This window comes from Falco peregrinus, chromosome 11 (genome assembly GCF_023634155.1).
Source record: "Falco peregrinus isolate bFalPer1 chromosome 11, bFalPer1.pri, whole genome shotgun sequence".
NCBI lineage: Eukaryota > Metazoa > Chordata > Aves > Falconiformes > Falconidae > Falco > Falco peregrinus.
This window is the reverse complement of record NC_073731.1, coordinates 19,300,547-19,317,272: the sequence shown is the minus strand read 5'-3', so window position 1 is coordinate 19,317,272 and position 16,726 is coordinate 19,300,547. Positions and strand designations below refer to the sequence as shown.

At 37.9% G+C, this 16,726-nt stretch overlaps 2 long non-coding RNA genes across 5 annotated transcripts in view; one reads left to right on the top strand and one right to left on the bottom strand.

The window, feature by feature from the left end:
- Window positions 1-16,726, bottom strand: part of LOC114012529 (uncharacterized) — a 141,332-nt gene that overhangs the window by 8,441 nt on the left and 116,165 nt on the right. Inside the window, exon 9 of the long non-coding RNA XR_008749170.1 lies at window positions 15,532-15,698. This is a non-coding gene — a long non-coding RNA (uncharacterized LOC114012529). The remainder of the gene's footprint in view (window positions 1-15,531; window positions 15,699-16,726) is intronic.
- LOC114012535 (uncharacterized) overlaps window positions 1-16,726 on the top strand; it is a 77,300-nt gene that overhangs the window by 47,685 nt on the left and 12,889 nt on the right. For 3 of the 4 annotated variants that reach the window (XR_008749166.1, XR_008749167.1, XR_008749169.1), the window contains exon 8: window positions 8,236-9,345. This is a non-coding gene — a long non-coding RNA (uncharacterized LOC114012535). Of the gene's footprint in view, window positions 1-8,235; window positions 11,273-16,726 lie in introns of those variants that run through there. The other variant, XR_008749168.1, reaches the window with a different exon arrangement.

Genomic DNA, 16,726 nt, shown 5'->3' with positions numbered 1-16,726 from the left:
CTACCAGCTATTCTCTGGCGGTAAAGCAGGCACCCAGTGCACCAAGAGAGGGGAAGGTTAGAAGTACACAGCGAGTTCCCTTTAGTCTGGTGGGGAGGCATGCCCTGGCCTCACCGCCCTGGCCAGAGAGGAAAGGGAACTAAGGAACTAAGAATTGGTGCGCTGCTGGTTTTAGGTGAAAAAAGATAACTTCTGTGAGCAAGATGCTCTCCTGGGACTGGAAAGCAGCAGCAGCTCCAGTTTTATGAACGGAGAAAAAGGACTTGGAATTGGTTGTTTTGTAAATGTAAAGAATATAAAATCAACAACTTACACAAAGTAAATAAGTTGGTACAAAGGCAGCATGTGAAAAAGATGGAAAAGGACTAGGAGGTCTCTCAAACCACAAGAGACTGAAAAAACATAAAGCAGTATTATAGGCTTCGATGTGTTGTACCAGGCCTTACATAAAAGAAAAGACTTGCAGCTAATGCAGAAGTTGAAAAGATGCATAGAAAGGGATTTCTGGAGTGGCTGATTTGAATCATGAGGAAGGTAAAGATCACTGGGTATCAGTTTAGGTGGTCTGGTGGTGCCTTTGTTGTCACACACAGGATGATCAGCAAAGATGCTGCTGTGTGACAACACAGAGGTCTATTATTTTTACATGAGCCATTTTTATTTTCTTAATTTCATTTTTAATTTCTTATTCGGACCTCAAAAATATCAGAGGAGTTACCTCACATATTCTTGTTTCCTCTCCATAGAGTGCTGTAACCAACAAAACAAGCTACTGTAAGTTGTGGGTACCAAGCCAAAGTTTCAGTAACTTCTTTTTAATTCTTTTTCTTTTTTTTTTTTCTTTTACATTGTTATGTGGCATCTTCCAGTATATGTAAAGTGCTAAAGACTGTTGTCCAGCTGGAAACTCGCTCTTCTCAGCCAAAATAAAACAGTTAAGTTACTCAGTGGTAGCACGAATGAGTGTCTGTGAATTTCATGGGCTGGTGACGGGGGCATCTTGCCAGGCACAAACAGCTTGCGAGGGAAGAACATTATATGTAGGAAGTATAATGTAAATACTTTATTGTTGCTTACAGCCTCATTTTTTGAGGGAGAAAGTTGCTAACATTGAATTTCGTTACTACTGTGTAGTTCAGAGCAGCCTCTTTCATAGTATTGGAAGAAAGGTAGGGTAAATAAAATGTAATGCTTTTGTTTAATGTTTATTGCAATGACAAATACTGAAGTTGGAGATGGTGAGTCAACTGGAGTTTATTTGTAATAGTGAAAAAGTTTGCTTTCTCAAGGTCTGAAGTCTGAACTACCTGAAAAAGATCCAAGAAGTGTAAATTATTAACACTGTTAAATAGCATCAGGTTCCTAATATTCAAAACCAGACTTTCCAGATAAAAAGGAATATTGGACAAAGGAAAACGACAAATTTCCTGACTACTCTGTAAAATTGGAGCAGACAAGCCATCTTGATTTGCCTACACAATTCTAGGAACCAAATAGCCTGGAAAAATTCATATCATGTCTGACAAAGTTAGACAAAAAGCTCCTGTGATTCAGAGTGCTAAGTACTGTCTTTTTGTATGTCACAATTACAAAAAAAGAAGATTCCTAAATGAAAAATTGTTTCCTCCACCCTCCCACCTGCCAAAAGAGAAGAAAAAGACAAAACATTTTATTCTGCTTAATATTTGGTTTTTGCATTAATAATAAGGTAAAACAGAAATGAACTTATGAAATGCTTTAGTTCACTGGGCTTTACATCTGTTCTCAACAAAAAGACAAACCAGCTAAAGAGGTTTTATGGAACTACTGAAGAGTACAGCCTGTCAGATCAAGCAGATCACTTGATCATATATTTAACTTGAAACATGTGAGAAGGCCTGCTAATTTCATTAGCCTTTGCAATTAATCAGGAGTGATTCTTCAAGCTACCACTTCACACAAAACTAAAGCAATGAATACATATTTCAGACGTATTAATTCCTTTTTCCTCCATAAAAAAGAAATCTAACTTCTTTGCTATACTTGTAAGGAACTCTTTTCTTCAGAAAATAAATCTGTGATTTTAAAATGGAAACTTGTTTAATATTTTTTTTTTAGAAAAAAAGGGGGGGAGGGGGACACCTTTTGCTAAAGAAATATCTAGAAATATCTCAAAGTTGTAATCCAAGAATCTGGCATTGTAAATAACTAAAGTAATTTTTCATGGGTGAGCTCAAATGAATGATTCCCAGTGGGTTCTCTGAGGATGACTTGTTTTATTTGAAGCCTTTTTAATTTTAGAATTTCTTGTCCCTATGTCCCTGTGTAAATGACTGTTTCTTGAAACGTTTATTTCAAAATAGTACAGTTAAATACAGACTAGCAAGTTCCCTTCTCAGTCCTTCACATCTTTCCTGCTAGCTACAAGCAGTAGTTTCTTGGGTGTACAAAACACCCAATAGAAAAGTCTGTTGCAATCTTTCTTGAGCAACATGAGCCTTACTTAAACAGGCACTGAATATACTGACAGCACTAAAAAATAATAATAATAATAGAAAAAAAAACAATCATTCAACAGTAGCTTAAATCTTAATCCAGCTTCCCAGAGGGTAGAAAAATAATTGGGTTTTTACGGTAAATTAGTAGCTTCAAACATTTTATGGCTCAAAAAGGAACAAGAAGAAATGTATGTATAAAGGCACTCTCTTTTGTCATTGTTTAGCTTCATCGGCTTCTGACCCCCAATGGTATAATATTATATTCCAGGAAAATGGCCGTTTTCACTCTTTCCACTTGCTCCAATATTCCCATACTTCTGATATTTTGTTTCCACTGATGCAAGAAAGAAAGAAAAAAATAAAAGGAGGAAAAAAACAATTACATCTAAAATTATACAGGCAAGCTGGTTAACAATTAAATGTGAAATGCACAGTCTCAGATGTCCAGCATTAAACCCTTACCTTCAGGCTGCAGGGCTATTTATAAGAGAGAAAAGGAAAACCTCTTGCACCCCTCTCGGAATACAGAGAGGAAAATAGTTTTACACATGCACTGCAAATTCCTCTGATCCACCAAACACTACTCAGACTGTCAGTCAGGCTGTGTCTCCTCTTAGGGTCTCACCCCAGCCTTTTCTTTTCACTCCAGCACTACAAGGAAGGAGTTACTTTGGTTCTGATAGACCATGGCATACTGACCTTAACTTGCTTTTGGGAAGGGGTTGGTAGCTGCTGCTGTTTGGAGACTAGTTGCCCTTTGTTTCAGTTATAGTGAAATCAGCACAACCCTGATTTCACTTACAGTCAGAACGTTAGGCTAGCAAAAGCTCATTGTCAGCCTCAAAAAGTATAAAGAATGTTTAAGTAGAAGAATGAGTTGATTTCCATTCCTCCAGCTTCTCTACAGAAAAAAACAATGCTAACGAAAGAAACTGGCTAAAACCCTGAAACACAAAGAGAAGGAAAGTATTTTATTGGACTTCTGGATTCTGCAGTTTTCAGGAACATTCCACACTCTCAAAATATTTCCTGCAATCATAGAAGCTAGAAATTTGTTTTGCCATTTTAAGGAAAACAGATCTTGACTGTTATCTCGTTAAAACACTGTCATGAGCCTCAGGTGAAGCACTATCAGTCACATGCATGATAAATAGCCCTTCCTCACACAAATGGGAACTCCCAAGATCACCGCTAAAGGAGAGATGCAGAAGTCCATGTGAGTTGTGGTTTGACTGGGGAATCTGGGCACAAGTGTCCAATACTTAGTGGGATTAATAAGAGGCCTGTTTGGGAATTTGTAGCTTTAAAAAATAATTCATGTAGTATTCAGCTTAACAAAAGGGAATGAATTTATGAGAGAAGCACAGAAAGAGAAAACTATACATCTGCTTTCAGGGAATATCAAATTCCTGGGCAGATTGTTAAAACATGCTAAATGAGGATATTCACTTTTTGTTTAGCTTAGTGTTGTACTTGAGGAATGGAATGGTCAAAGTACTCCCTCTAAAGATATTTGACTTTCTAAAGCCTGTGTTGACCTGTGGCAAAGCTGGAACAAGGCTGTAGTTACATGTTCAAGTAGCTTTCTTGGATGTAGAGGTATCTCAGTATGTAATCCAGCACTTGGGAAACTTTCCCTCCATGGACGAGGGGATTGGGGGGTGTATCCTTGTGTGCCTACAAGTTGCAGTACAAACATTTATCCTTCCCAAATGGGACTGATTGCCCTTGAAATAAGGCAGCACCAAGCCTCCATGGCTGTACAAGTATAATTATTTCAGCTGGAAAAGAAAATTAAATCAATCCCCTATGTTAGAGTCACACAGGCAAAGCCATTTTTTATAGATTAGCCTTACTCAAAGGAAGCAGGGCTGACAATATTTTACAAACCAGAAATCTTTTATTTGGAATTTTCTTCTTGGATTCATTTTTGTTTTGGAACTTCTCTAAACACTATTTAACTTCAAAAATATTCTGACCAAGCTGTACCATATGACATGCTATAAACACAGCATCTACAAGAGCTGCTTTCATTCTCTTCTAAAAGTCAGGCGCTTTTATTTAGAGGGGCAGGCTTACAGATGTTTTGGTGGATCTAATGCTAAGAAAAAAGGCTTTGACAATGTGAGCCATGGTAAACTCTAAATAAGCTTTCTGTATGCACCACTAATACAAAAAGCCTTGAGTTCTCACACAGCATTGTGGTATCGCTGTGCTAACAGCAAGTAAACTTTGACTTGTAAACTGCACAGGATTGTGAGCTAAATCAGTGGATGTCCCCTGAGGATGTTAAAAAAAAAAAAAAAAAATACGAAGCAGTAACTAATAGAACAGAATTAAAACAAGGATCTATTTTTCATAAAGCCCCACAGGACTTTTTACAGTCTCATCAGTTTGTGTGGTGTCAAACGGGGCAGCTCTGTTGTGGTTAGCAAACATTAGCATGTCCCCTTCATAATTCCATCCATGTTTGAAGCAAAAGGGGCCTCACATCAAAAGTCCTCCAGATAATGCCTCTGCTGACTCTGTGGATGTGAGCTTGCTCACTTCCGAGGTGCTGGCATCCTCTTAACCTGCTCGTAGTGCAGCAGCAGCAAAAAACAAACTTTCTCCAAACTGTGTCCCAAAGTATGATCTCAACTGCAGAAGCTGAGGAGTGGGTGGGAAACTCACTGAGCCCCCTTTCCTCTAAGAAGCCTTTCCTCATGTGAGGACTTGTGCTGTGTACCTTGACTCTTTTTTTTTTTTTCCTCTGTGGCATGTGTGGGAGCACTGTCAGCCCAGTCAGCAGCCTCCCCAGGTTACAGCACAGGGGTAAATAGCTGCAGAGCATCCTCTACGTTTACTTGAACCAGAGTTATTTATGGAGCCAAGATAGTTTCTGAAAACAATAAGCTCCATGGAAAACCTTACTTCTCTGCCCCTTGTGAAATATTTCCATAGTTGGTGTCTATCAAGCATACATCAGCTCTACTCAGAGGTTAAAAAGGGTGGCCAAGTAGGCGGTCTTATGTTGTTTGGTTTTGTGGTGTTATAAAGGTGTCATAATAAATCCACAGTGACTATGCTTATATTTTTAGAGAGGTGTAAAAATTCTCTCAGATTACTGTTTTTTTCAGCTCTTTAATCTCGTCACCTAAGAAGCTTCTAAAGTAAAGCCATTTCCATTTTGACCCTAGTCCTTGCAGACCACTCGGGCTCTCATCACCGCACCTTACTGTTGCTTATTCTACACCTTTTCCTTTTTCAGGGAATGTAGGGTTATCACACAAGAAATCATAGTGGCCACCTTAGGAACCCCCATAGTCTCAGCTCTGTAATTAAAAGCAGAATAAATTCTCAGGAGTATTTTTGAGTGCTGGTGAATTCTTGAAAATCAGTCACATATTAGGATGTTTCACTGAACACTGTTAGATATACAACTCCTTTCAAATTCTGAACAACCAACTCTGCTCATGAAAAAAAACCTCCTGCCAACTTTGCTGCACCATATAACTAACAGTATTAGCTTCTGTGATTCTGAAGTCCTGAAATACTGAAAATGAAGTCCTGAGATACTCTAGCCAGTAGAAATTTGGCTGTTTCTACCGCAGCTGATACAGAATCAAATTTAACATCAAAAGATATTTTTCTTTTAAACAGAGGTTTTATTTTCTCATAGCAGTTGTATAAAGAAGCAGTAACTAATTTGTACCACTTCTGGTTTCGCTCTCCCATGTGAATTAATGTGTCTCCCACTCAATAACAGATTATCCAATTACCAAAACTTTATGCATCAACTAGACCTTTCTGAAACTGGGACATCTCAGGACTAAAGTAATTTCACTTAACTGACTGATAATGAATTACTCTTTTTAATACAGTAACTCCATTCACTAGTGCTGAGATAAAAGAAAAACCATGTTTTCTTATCCACAGCTAGGTAGATAAATACAACAAGATAAACTGCATAGTTGCACAATATCTGGATAGTACAGACTGGAGTTTCCAAACAGGTCTATCAAAAAGCTTAGGAAGTGAGAAGAGGACTTGGTCTGGGATAACTCATATCATCAATTGCTCTTTAAGAGAAAAGATTGTTTCCAGGGAAGTCTTGAAAATCTTTTTAGTCAGCTTTAGTGGAAAGTTCGTGAAGAAAAATTTATCTTCCTAAATAGTGTCTCCTGGGCATGAAAAAGCCTGATATAGCATGACATTAATGAAACTGTTCTATTTATACTAGCATTTAATGAGGACCCACATAAACTAGTATAACATATTTTGGGGACTTGATATTAAAAATATTTTGTATAGTTTCTTTTTAAGTTTCTATATGCTGTATACCAAACATAGCCTTATCTATTAAATTCTGTAAGATGGTTCAAAACCTCTGTATTTTCTGTTGATTGCTATAGGATCTTTATCTAAAATGTTATTAATTTACATAATAAATGTCCAGTTCTATATAATTCCCTTTTAAAGGAAATTTTTCCACTTCCAAAGGCTTAAGTCCTTGTTAACAGCCTCAGTAGAGCTGAGTACTTGCAAACCATCTGAATTCATCGGAGAAGTAAGTAGAATTGGCTGCGGCAAGAGTTCCACATCCAATGCCTTGTGAGCCACAGATGCAAAAAATGACCATTTAAATAGATCTGGTAAGATTAAGTCCACGGCAGTTAATATGCTATTTTTGCATTTGCCTTTACGGCTACCTGTATTCCTGGTGTTACATAAAAATGTTGCTGGCACTCATTGGGAATGATCATATTATGTCCTAAAGATTCAAATAACAGAAAAATAAATACAAGTAAAACTTCAAACCATCACTTAGTTGGTAGTACAGTGTTTCTCAGGAATGCAGGGGAAATAATTTTAAAACTTTTTAGCATATTTTAAACACTTTTATTGGTAGTGCTGTTTTGTCTCTCTGCAACTGGATAGCCAGTTTACCTCAAGTTGAAAATGCCAGACAGTTGGAAGAAAATAAAAAATAACCTGTTTCATGAAAAAAAAAAACCCTTACGTTTTTGCTATTGAGAGTCTACAGGAGTTTAAACTCCTCTCTTGAATGTACGTGTATTTATCCTCTGTAACAGTATACTATAGGCTAATATGAAAGCATAAGATGTCAACTGTTGTTCTGGACACTGTGGTGCAGGGCATGTTTGAATTGTGCAGGGGACCATGATACAGAAGTATTTGAACTAAATAGTTCCACACATAGAAACGGTTTGGCAGGGACGGCAGAGATCTGTACTAAAGCTAACTATACCATTTTAAAAGCTGCAGGATCTTTCTCCCACTTCAAAGATGTGCTGGAGGAACCAAACCAGAGGGAAGTGGCCTTCAATAAATATAAATCCTTCTGCCTTGTGAAGGAAGTCCACAGTCTCACAACCTCCTTATATCCCATACCTATGGTTGATCTTGTTTCACTCCCAGATGACTCCCAAAGACATAGTCCTGGCTGAACTAAAAATTACAGAAATTTTGTGGGTGGAAATTTGGAGCAAATGACATCAAAGGAGTGTTTTGTCCCTTCCTCACTTAAACAGTCCCTTGTCATCATTTCTCACATATAAATTTAATTTAAATTCCACTGACTGCAGTGTTACAATAAAGATAGAATATCGTCCCACAGAATTTGCTTAAGCATACAGACAAAAGTCTCGGGGGGGGAAAAGTTAAAATTAGATTTTATGTACCCTTTTTGCATTTTTGAGTATAATGTTTCACTTTTTTTTTTCTTCTTTTTTTTTTTTTTTTTTTTTTCAGGCAGAAATGATTCCCATGTTTCTTTATAATCAGGAGTCCCAGATCGTGAGTGTGAATAAACTTTTTTCATCTCAGGTTAAGATGGTTTATCAGCTACTGGATCTGCCACTTCTTCAGTCAGCTTTTCAAGGACTGGTTACTGATCGTATATCACATCAGTGGAATTTATGAGAGGAGGAGTAAAGAAAAGCATAATGTCACATCTTGGGGGAAGGAAGAAGACATTTGTCTGAAAGGCTGGCTTTATTTTTGAAATGGCAGCTGCTTGGAACTGTTGACAGATTGGGAGTGTTGGAAATCGCCCCAGGCCAGAGGAATTAGTGATCTGGGTTCAGGTGAAGTGGTCAAAGGTGCTCTATAAATGCCATTTCCCACACAGCTATCACCACTACATAGTAGTACAGGTAACAGCTATTTTTATAACATGTATTGCGTTATTTTGGATAAGTCCCACACAGGTCAGGGGTATGTACTTTTCCATCATCTTCCTCCCCTTTCACTGCAGCAATTGCAGTAATTTGAGACATTCCTACTGCTATTCCTAATTGAATTAGGATGGGCTGAAGACAAGGTATCTGGGTAGGGGTGGCAGAGAAATAGCTCTTCTAATCAAGAAATAGCTTTCAGTCTTTTTCTTTCTGTTATTTCCTGTGAGCTAAATATGTTGATCAGATTCATGGTCACGTTGTAAGGAATTTTCCAAGGAACAGAAATAAATCAATCAAACAGGAACTGGAAAAGGGGGGAACAAGAGGTTTCATCTATTCATGAGAACTTGATACTTTCACTTCTTGCACTCTATTCTGCTGCATTTTATTTATATTATCATGCATGTTTCCAGAGAACAAGTAAGTTTTCATTTAATTTCAAATGGAAATAGTGGAAAATGGAAAAAGCTTTCTCCCTCCATGCACACATAACATGAAATATATAATTTAGTCAATTGAATATAGTATAGAAATAAAAATAATTGAAGACACATGTTTTTTAGGCAGTCTGCTTGGTTTGAACCAATACCTCTCAACTATCTTGTGTGATAACTGCAATGTCATGTTTTGTCCTACAGTGTCCATCCACTCCCTGATGGTCTGAAGTACATCAGAAGTACAGGTCAGAGCCTCATCTTGTCTGTTAGATTCCACTTGTGCCAAAATCCTTGGAAATCCATAAAGCCCTGTCAAGTGTTATTGTTCCCTACAGAAGTAACAGAGCTTCTTTTGTGAATGGTTGCCTGTATAAATTTAAACTTGTTAGTGCCAGGTTTCTACCATTAAGACTTAGTTATTAAGATCCACAGGAAAAGTGAAGATAAAAACTGAGGAAGCTTCTGACAGGAGTGCATGCTGTATTTTAAGTTACGATCCAGATCCCTCTCTGGTTTGATACTTAACACAGCAGTTACTTTATTCACAAGTGATTAGTGAAGATTGCCCTTTCTGGTCCAGACCTATCAGTTGGAAAAATGCAGTAGTTTTTCCAGTAAGCTCTACCTAAGCCCAGTGGGCTATAAAGAAAAATGATACCAATCAAAGGTGTGTGGCACAACACAGAGCAGATCAAAAAATTGCTCTACGTTTTCTTTGCATTGGGTAACTTCAAAGTCAAACATCTATAATGTAGCAATGTTCTAGGAAGAGCTCATACACCTGCTGTTGAACTGGGAAGAACTGTGTTTTCACAGAGCCGTAACGAACAGCTTAGAAAACATAGTTATATGTCTTAAATGTGTTTGATTCTTTCTTTCCATATGAATTTTTTTTTCCGCTCAGTTTGGAAATAGGACAGAAAATTTTCTGTCTGTCAGTCCAGAATTCAATTTCAAACCATGTGTTAGCAGTAAGGCTGTAGTTTCTAAGTTTTCAGGAATATGCTCTCCCCTGCTTTTACTTTACAGGTGACAAAAATGCTTAAAACCTCAGCCGTTATTGTTCTGAATCATTAGAATATATCAAATAATCCGTGATGTAATAATTGCTATAGCAACTATTCACTTTCTTTCAGTTTTTGAACCAAACAATTGACACATCATATTTTTCATGCTAGACAAGGCTGTTTTGGCATAATGTATTAATATATTCTATGGAAACAGCAGTACTCAAACTGGTACATATGACATAGACTACTTTAGGCTGAGAATAAATTTAAGACTAGGATATTTAAAATGTATTAGTTAGCTTCTCTTTAACTGTTATTAAATATTATACATAATTAAACTTAATTAATCTAATTAGACTTCCAACTGACAAGGGTTTCCAGTTGGCTGAAGTTTTGTAGGGCCCTTTTTGTGCATGCCAGTAAACATTAACCTTTTCTTTGAGCAGCTGACCCTTAAAAAGATGTCCCACTAAGAGATTATATCATATACAGTATAGTCTAACCATAATCCTGACTGCTGAAAGGTCAAGAATTTCCATCATCTTTCAATGTTAGTAATACCTTAGGGAGATTTTTTTCTCTGTGTTTCTTAAGCAAAACCATGTTTGGTGAGCTTCCTCTTCTTTGTTTCTATTTTCTGAATCTTGAATTATTAGCTGCATATACAATAAAGCTGAAGGAGGTCCAAGAAGATATTCTGCACTTCAGACAGGATTTAACTTCTTCCATAGAGAATGGTATTCTCAGAAAGAGCCAAATGCTATGCTGTTCAGTGGGAATATTGTTCAGTTATGAAGAGCAGAATTTGCCCATGTATATATACACATCTATATGTATATAGTCTATATTCTAAAAGTCTGTGTGACAGTCCATTCTAAGGAGCTGTTTAGAGATTTAAATCACCAGTTCTTTTGTTTACCATCAGGCCACTCAAAATTCTCCCACAAACAGATTTTTATTGATTTTTATGGTTAAACTCTCAAATCTCTTTCTAGGTCAAAAAATGTTTGTATTTCTCATTGGAAAAGGCTCGTCATGGGATGAGGAGCTCTACGCAGCCCTGTACTCGAGGCAAAACATTAATAGCTTGACTAGTTGCATGAAAGAATAGACTTTGTCCAAACAGAGGTTTCAGGAATTTATCTCAAACATGACAACGTATCCAGGTAAGGAAATACAGTATGTATGGCATGCTGGGCACTGAGCTGGGTGCCAGAAAAGTGGGATAGTTTTTTAACTCTATTTCTGGTTGTTTGGTTTGGTTTTTTTTTAATCTGAGGCAAGTCATCTTCCTCTTCTTAACCTTCATTTCCTAATCTTCCTTGTTTTTCTTTCAGGGTAAAGATTATTTTTAATTATTTCTTTGAACAGTACGCAGCATTCATATCCCAGTGAATGAATACCTGTAAGCACTCTGATAACTATACTCTGAAATTCTTACACAACTGCTTCTTTTGCTTCACATTTTAACCTTTGATGTTGCATCGTATTTGGTGTTGGCAGAATAAAACATGAGTGTTCTTGCATTCCCTTAATAAATAGCCCAAGAAAGCTGCCTTATGTTTCTTAACTCTGCTCTCAAGATTGTTTTAACAGTTATATTATATGCACACATATTAAGGAGGAGTGCCTGGCAACCCTGGGGTTTTTTTCCCCTTCTAACTGAACATCTGAACCTTAAGCTAGAGTCAGGTTTCTTCTTGGCTGTACTCCTTCTGGACCATGATGCTAGCATTTCTGGCTGCACTTCAAGAGAAAGAGTGGAGAACAAGTTAACCAGAATACCTCGTGGCCTAAGCACTTCACTAACATGTGAAAGATATGGGTTCAAGCATTCCTGACTTGAAGAAAGCACAAAACTCCTAATTGCTGGATGAGTTAGTGGAGTATTATGCAAAAGGATGGATACTGAAGCATCCAAGTGCTTGTATGCTATCACATCTAACTTCATAGAAGATTGAGGTGGCATTTTTATGGCACTCTGCCTAAACTTGGACAAAAAAGTACTATGCAGGGCATAGCACAGGGTTGACACTCTAGAGCAGGCACTTTCAAACACGCAGGGAGCTTCCAGCAAAGCACAAATATTTTATACATATATATATATATATCAGACTGCATTAATCTTGTCCTTGTGTAAAAAAATGCTCATCACAGAAGACATTAAAACAATGATGGTCTGTGATTGGTTATGGTCATTTCAGAAGATATAATAGCGTGGGATTTCTTGTTGTTATTGCTCTAACATTTTCAAAATAATGGAAAAATACTTCAGAAAGAGAAGGGATTTGGATAAGTTAAATGTTAAAAGAATATGCCTTTCTCATGATTGATTGTCTTTACAGCTCACCTTCAATTATTTCAGAAGTATTTTGTCTCTACAAAATCTACTATGTATAACCAACATGGTTTTACTCCTTCTACAGCCAAATAAAACAAAGCAAAGTATTTGTACAAATGAAGTCAATTTCCCTAGAATTCTTTCCAAGCTACAGTCATGACCAGTGTAGGATTAAAGTTCTCTCATGATCAGATAGATACAATACCAAGAACCCAGTTCTGCTGCCTCTACATAGAGCAATGGTTTAGTCTGGGAGCAGCATACCAGAGTGCTGTGGTACTATCACTATATTTAAGTAAAGCACATTCAACTGAATCAAGACCCTTAGATGTGAAGGCGAGAGGTACCACAGATACTTTTGCTTTTGCAACATCTAATTGAGCTATGTTCCTGGTCTTAATGTCCTGAAGCCATAACAGAAATAAAAGACTGCTGGCAGGCTCCACTGGAAATATGAGAAGGGTGTCCAAAGGCTTACTATTTATTTACACACCTAAACATAAATAATCCCCTCATGACCACTTTTACCCATAGGCTAAAACACATAGTTTTACAGTAAGGTCATACTTGTCCTCATGTTTTGGAAACTTAATCTGTCTTTTAAAGGTTTGCAATTCATTTTGTTCCAGCTGTGGATTTATAAAGCCCTCCACTTTCGAAGAATTCAAAAGCTTCTTAAGACAAGATTGTTTTCATTTGGATGGAGCAAGTATTAAGTCTGATCTAAAAGAAATTCCACTACAGACACATTTCTCATGAACATTTGAGAAGGTATAACTCGGTATTTGGAAGGCCAAGACAACAGCAAACTGGCAAGCAAAACTTTTTCTAAAGGTGAAAGGTGTATCGCCTTTACATGCACCACTTGGAAGAGTTTTGAACTAATATTAATAGCTGTGTTGAAATTCAGTATTGGAACTCATTAAAATTTGAAATTTATTAAAACATCTGTTCAATTCAGTTTAGATCTCTTCCTTTTTCATATTCCTCCTCCAGTCTGACATCAGAATGCTGCTGGACATCTAAGTTTGCCTAAATGATTTCTAAGGTCAGAAAACTGAGGTACTGTGGACAAGATCTGGGTCAGCATTCAAACTGCTCAACATTGAATTTATATAGGGATCTGATCCTAGCCTATGGTATGTATCTTCTGTCTTTTTTCAGGCTGCAGGAGTCATAAGACTGATTTCAAAAGAAAACTTTGAGGCTTTTCTTTGCATGGAGAATTACCTGAACATAACGGTGCTGGCTCAGCACAACACCCTTCTGCAGCAGTGATATGGTTTAGAGAAGTGAGTCTTGTTGGCGTGGCATCTGCTCTATTAATTTCTGGCTGACCTAAAAATCTAAATGGAAAATTGCAACTGAGACACCTGACCTCTCTAATTCTACCATCCTATCAGCTCAGAAGCAAGAAACTCCTGCTCCCTCAAGGGCCCCAAAAAGCCTAATCAAAAGGATCAGGCCATTTGTTTCTAAATACACTTTATTTGAAAAATCAGTCTTGTTTTAGAACCTTCTCCTGACCTTCTTTGATTTGTTACTTCCTTGGCAGAATCACTGCTAGGCAGCGTTGTACCATTTTAATGTACTTTGGGTTTGGTCCTCTTGCAAACAGAAGTGTGCCATAGTGTTTGGATCTTTGAGGGTGCTGAAACCAAGAAAACAAAGCCCAGACTCAATCGGTATCACTTTGGGACAAGGGGTGCAGTGAAGTCTAAAGGGGTGTCACTGTTTCACTCCCTTCACTCAGGGGAAGCTGAGGCATTGCCATAGGAAGCCTCTCGTCTGTGTGAAGGCTGCAGGAAAGCTTGCACTGCAACATGGTCTAGAGAAGACTGTGTAAGCCTTATTCATACCTGTCTAAAATCTTGCTGAACAATCTAAAGAAAAGATGGCAAATACTGCTTAATTTGAAGAGCTTTTCCCGTAAAATATTATATTTACTGGATAGACTTCAGCCTGATAAGAAACTACTATCTAGAGGACTATCTAGAGGAGTATCTATCAACTTGGGGCTAAAATCTTTTGGTTCCTCAAGTTATTTTAGAAAATGAATGGCTATAGTCTAGAATATTCTGGTCTAAAGCCAAGCATTTATAAACCTTGGATGATCCTGACATTCAGGGAGTCTAGCCCAATGCTTTACTTTCTGTTGTTTCATGACCCAAGTACAGAATTGAACTTTTCTAAATTTATCCTGTGTGAAAGCAGAACTGAGTTCAGAAATTATTTGTTCCCTATTCTTCCACAGACTTCCTGTATGAATCTGGTAAGTTGTTTAAAGTCTATTCCTGTGTTTGAGGCTCTCATCGGATCAAATGTCTAAGTTTTCCAGTGCCCTGTCTGGTTTAGACTATGGACTCTCTGGACTGTGGACTGCCTATTCCGATAAATCTCTACACAGCATCTAGCACAATGGAATGTGATTACTTGTCTGGAGATCTTAATATAAAAGGATCTAATATAATACAAACATTAAGAGACATAATACCGTGTCATATCATATCAATGACTGGAGATAAACAGAGTCACTCTACAGCACTCTGTGTGGACAGCCTGCAGAGACCCTGCAATAAAGAAGGAATATAGAAATGGGAAGCAGTTTTAGGTTTTCCAGAGCTGCAGGTTTATTCCTTCTCCTTAAACAGCCAGCAAGCAGGATGAATAGGATGAAGGCCATAAAACATGAATGCCCTTTTTAGTTGGAAAACATGCAGTAAACTAGCTGCCTCTTTAGGATCGAAGACTATTAAAAATGAAAGATATTATTACTGTTATTGTAAGGTTTTATTAGTAGTGTTTACCAATAGCCCTTCTCACAGGGGAAATTGCTGTAAGTACCCAGCTGACTTACAAGCAACTACACTGTTCATAGCATCACATGGCTGGCCACACATTACCTTCTGCTATTCTTTCTCTATTCTATTTTATGCCATTGAACTTAGGCTGTAGAAAATATGTTTTCAAACAAGGATTTAGTATGTCCTCTGATACACGGCTGAGATAACAGCAGAGCTGCTAGTATTAAGGAAAATCTATATTAAGGAAAATTTACCTCTAAAAATTTGAGATTCCACTTACTCGTTCTTCTTGCTGTTTACGTTGAAGGGCTAAATAAACCTGAAACTGTCTCAAGAAAGTCTGACATACAGTAACATGCTGCATCTCTTTCTCCCATCCCATCAGTAGGCTATATTTGGTAGAACTATGCCAGATGCCACTAGGTTCATGTTAGTCATTCTGCAAAACTGAAAGACAAATTAAGAGAAAACTGTTAGTATAATCCCAGGAACAGCCTAAAATCAAAATAAAACGGTGTGTTAAAAATAAATCGCATTTTGGAACCTTGCAAATTTCCTTAATAGGAAAGACAGACTTAGTGTTATCAAGGTGCTAATATGCAAATATCTGAGGAAGAAATACTTTCCTAGTGATTATTCACACCTTTCTTGGGTGGAAAGCTGTAGCTGGCTTTTACTTCCACCCATTTCCCTTTTGTTAGTGTGGGAATTGTGGCTGAACTTCCCTGTGCTCCTGGGACCTCCCCCCTACTGAGGGGTTTTAGGTTGGCAGCTGTTTTGCAAGGCGATTGTCTTTCCTGCTTACCTAGCTGGGGAAGTCAGTTCTGCACTTTTTTTTCTAGGGTGCAGAAGTTAGGAGGCAGAATCATGAAATGAGGACATATTTCCTTCAAATCTGAACCCTCTCTTTTCTGTTTCCAAGCCTTGTCTTTCTGTCCCTCCTAATCATAGGACTAGAGAATAATTCAAGCTGAGAAGGACCTCAGGAGATCTCTAGTCCAACTTCCTTCTCAAAGTAGGCTCAGCTTTGAGGTCAGATCAGGTTATTCAGGGCTTTATTCAGACAGGTGTTCAAAACCTCCAAGGACAGAGACTGCATCTTTTCCATATTGGGCGGCCCAAAACCACACTTAGTATTTAGATGTGGTCCCAGAAGTGCCAAGCAAAGGACTTCTTTCACTTCCCTTGATCTGCTGTCTGTGTTCCAGATGATACAGCCCAGAATGTTATTGGTATCCTTTGTGCCAGGGTGCACTGCTAGTCATGTCTATCTTGCTACCAAGACCCTCAAGTCCTTTCCTGCAGAGATGATCCTCACCTAGTCAGTCTCTATCCTGTACTGCTGCAGGAGTTCATTTGTTTCCAGATGCAGGACTTGGCATCTGGCCTTGCTGAGTTTCCGAAGGTACCTGTCGGTCTGTTCTTCCAATTGTCTAGGTTTCTCTGAATGGCAGCTCTGCCCTAGACTTTATTGA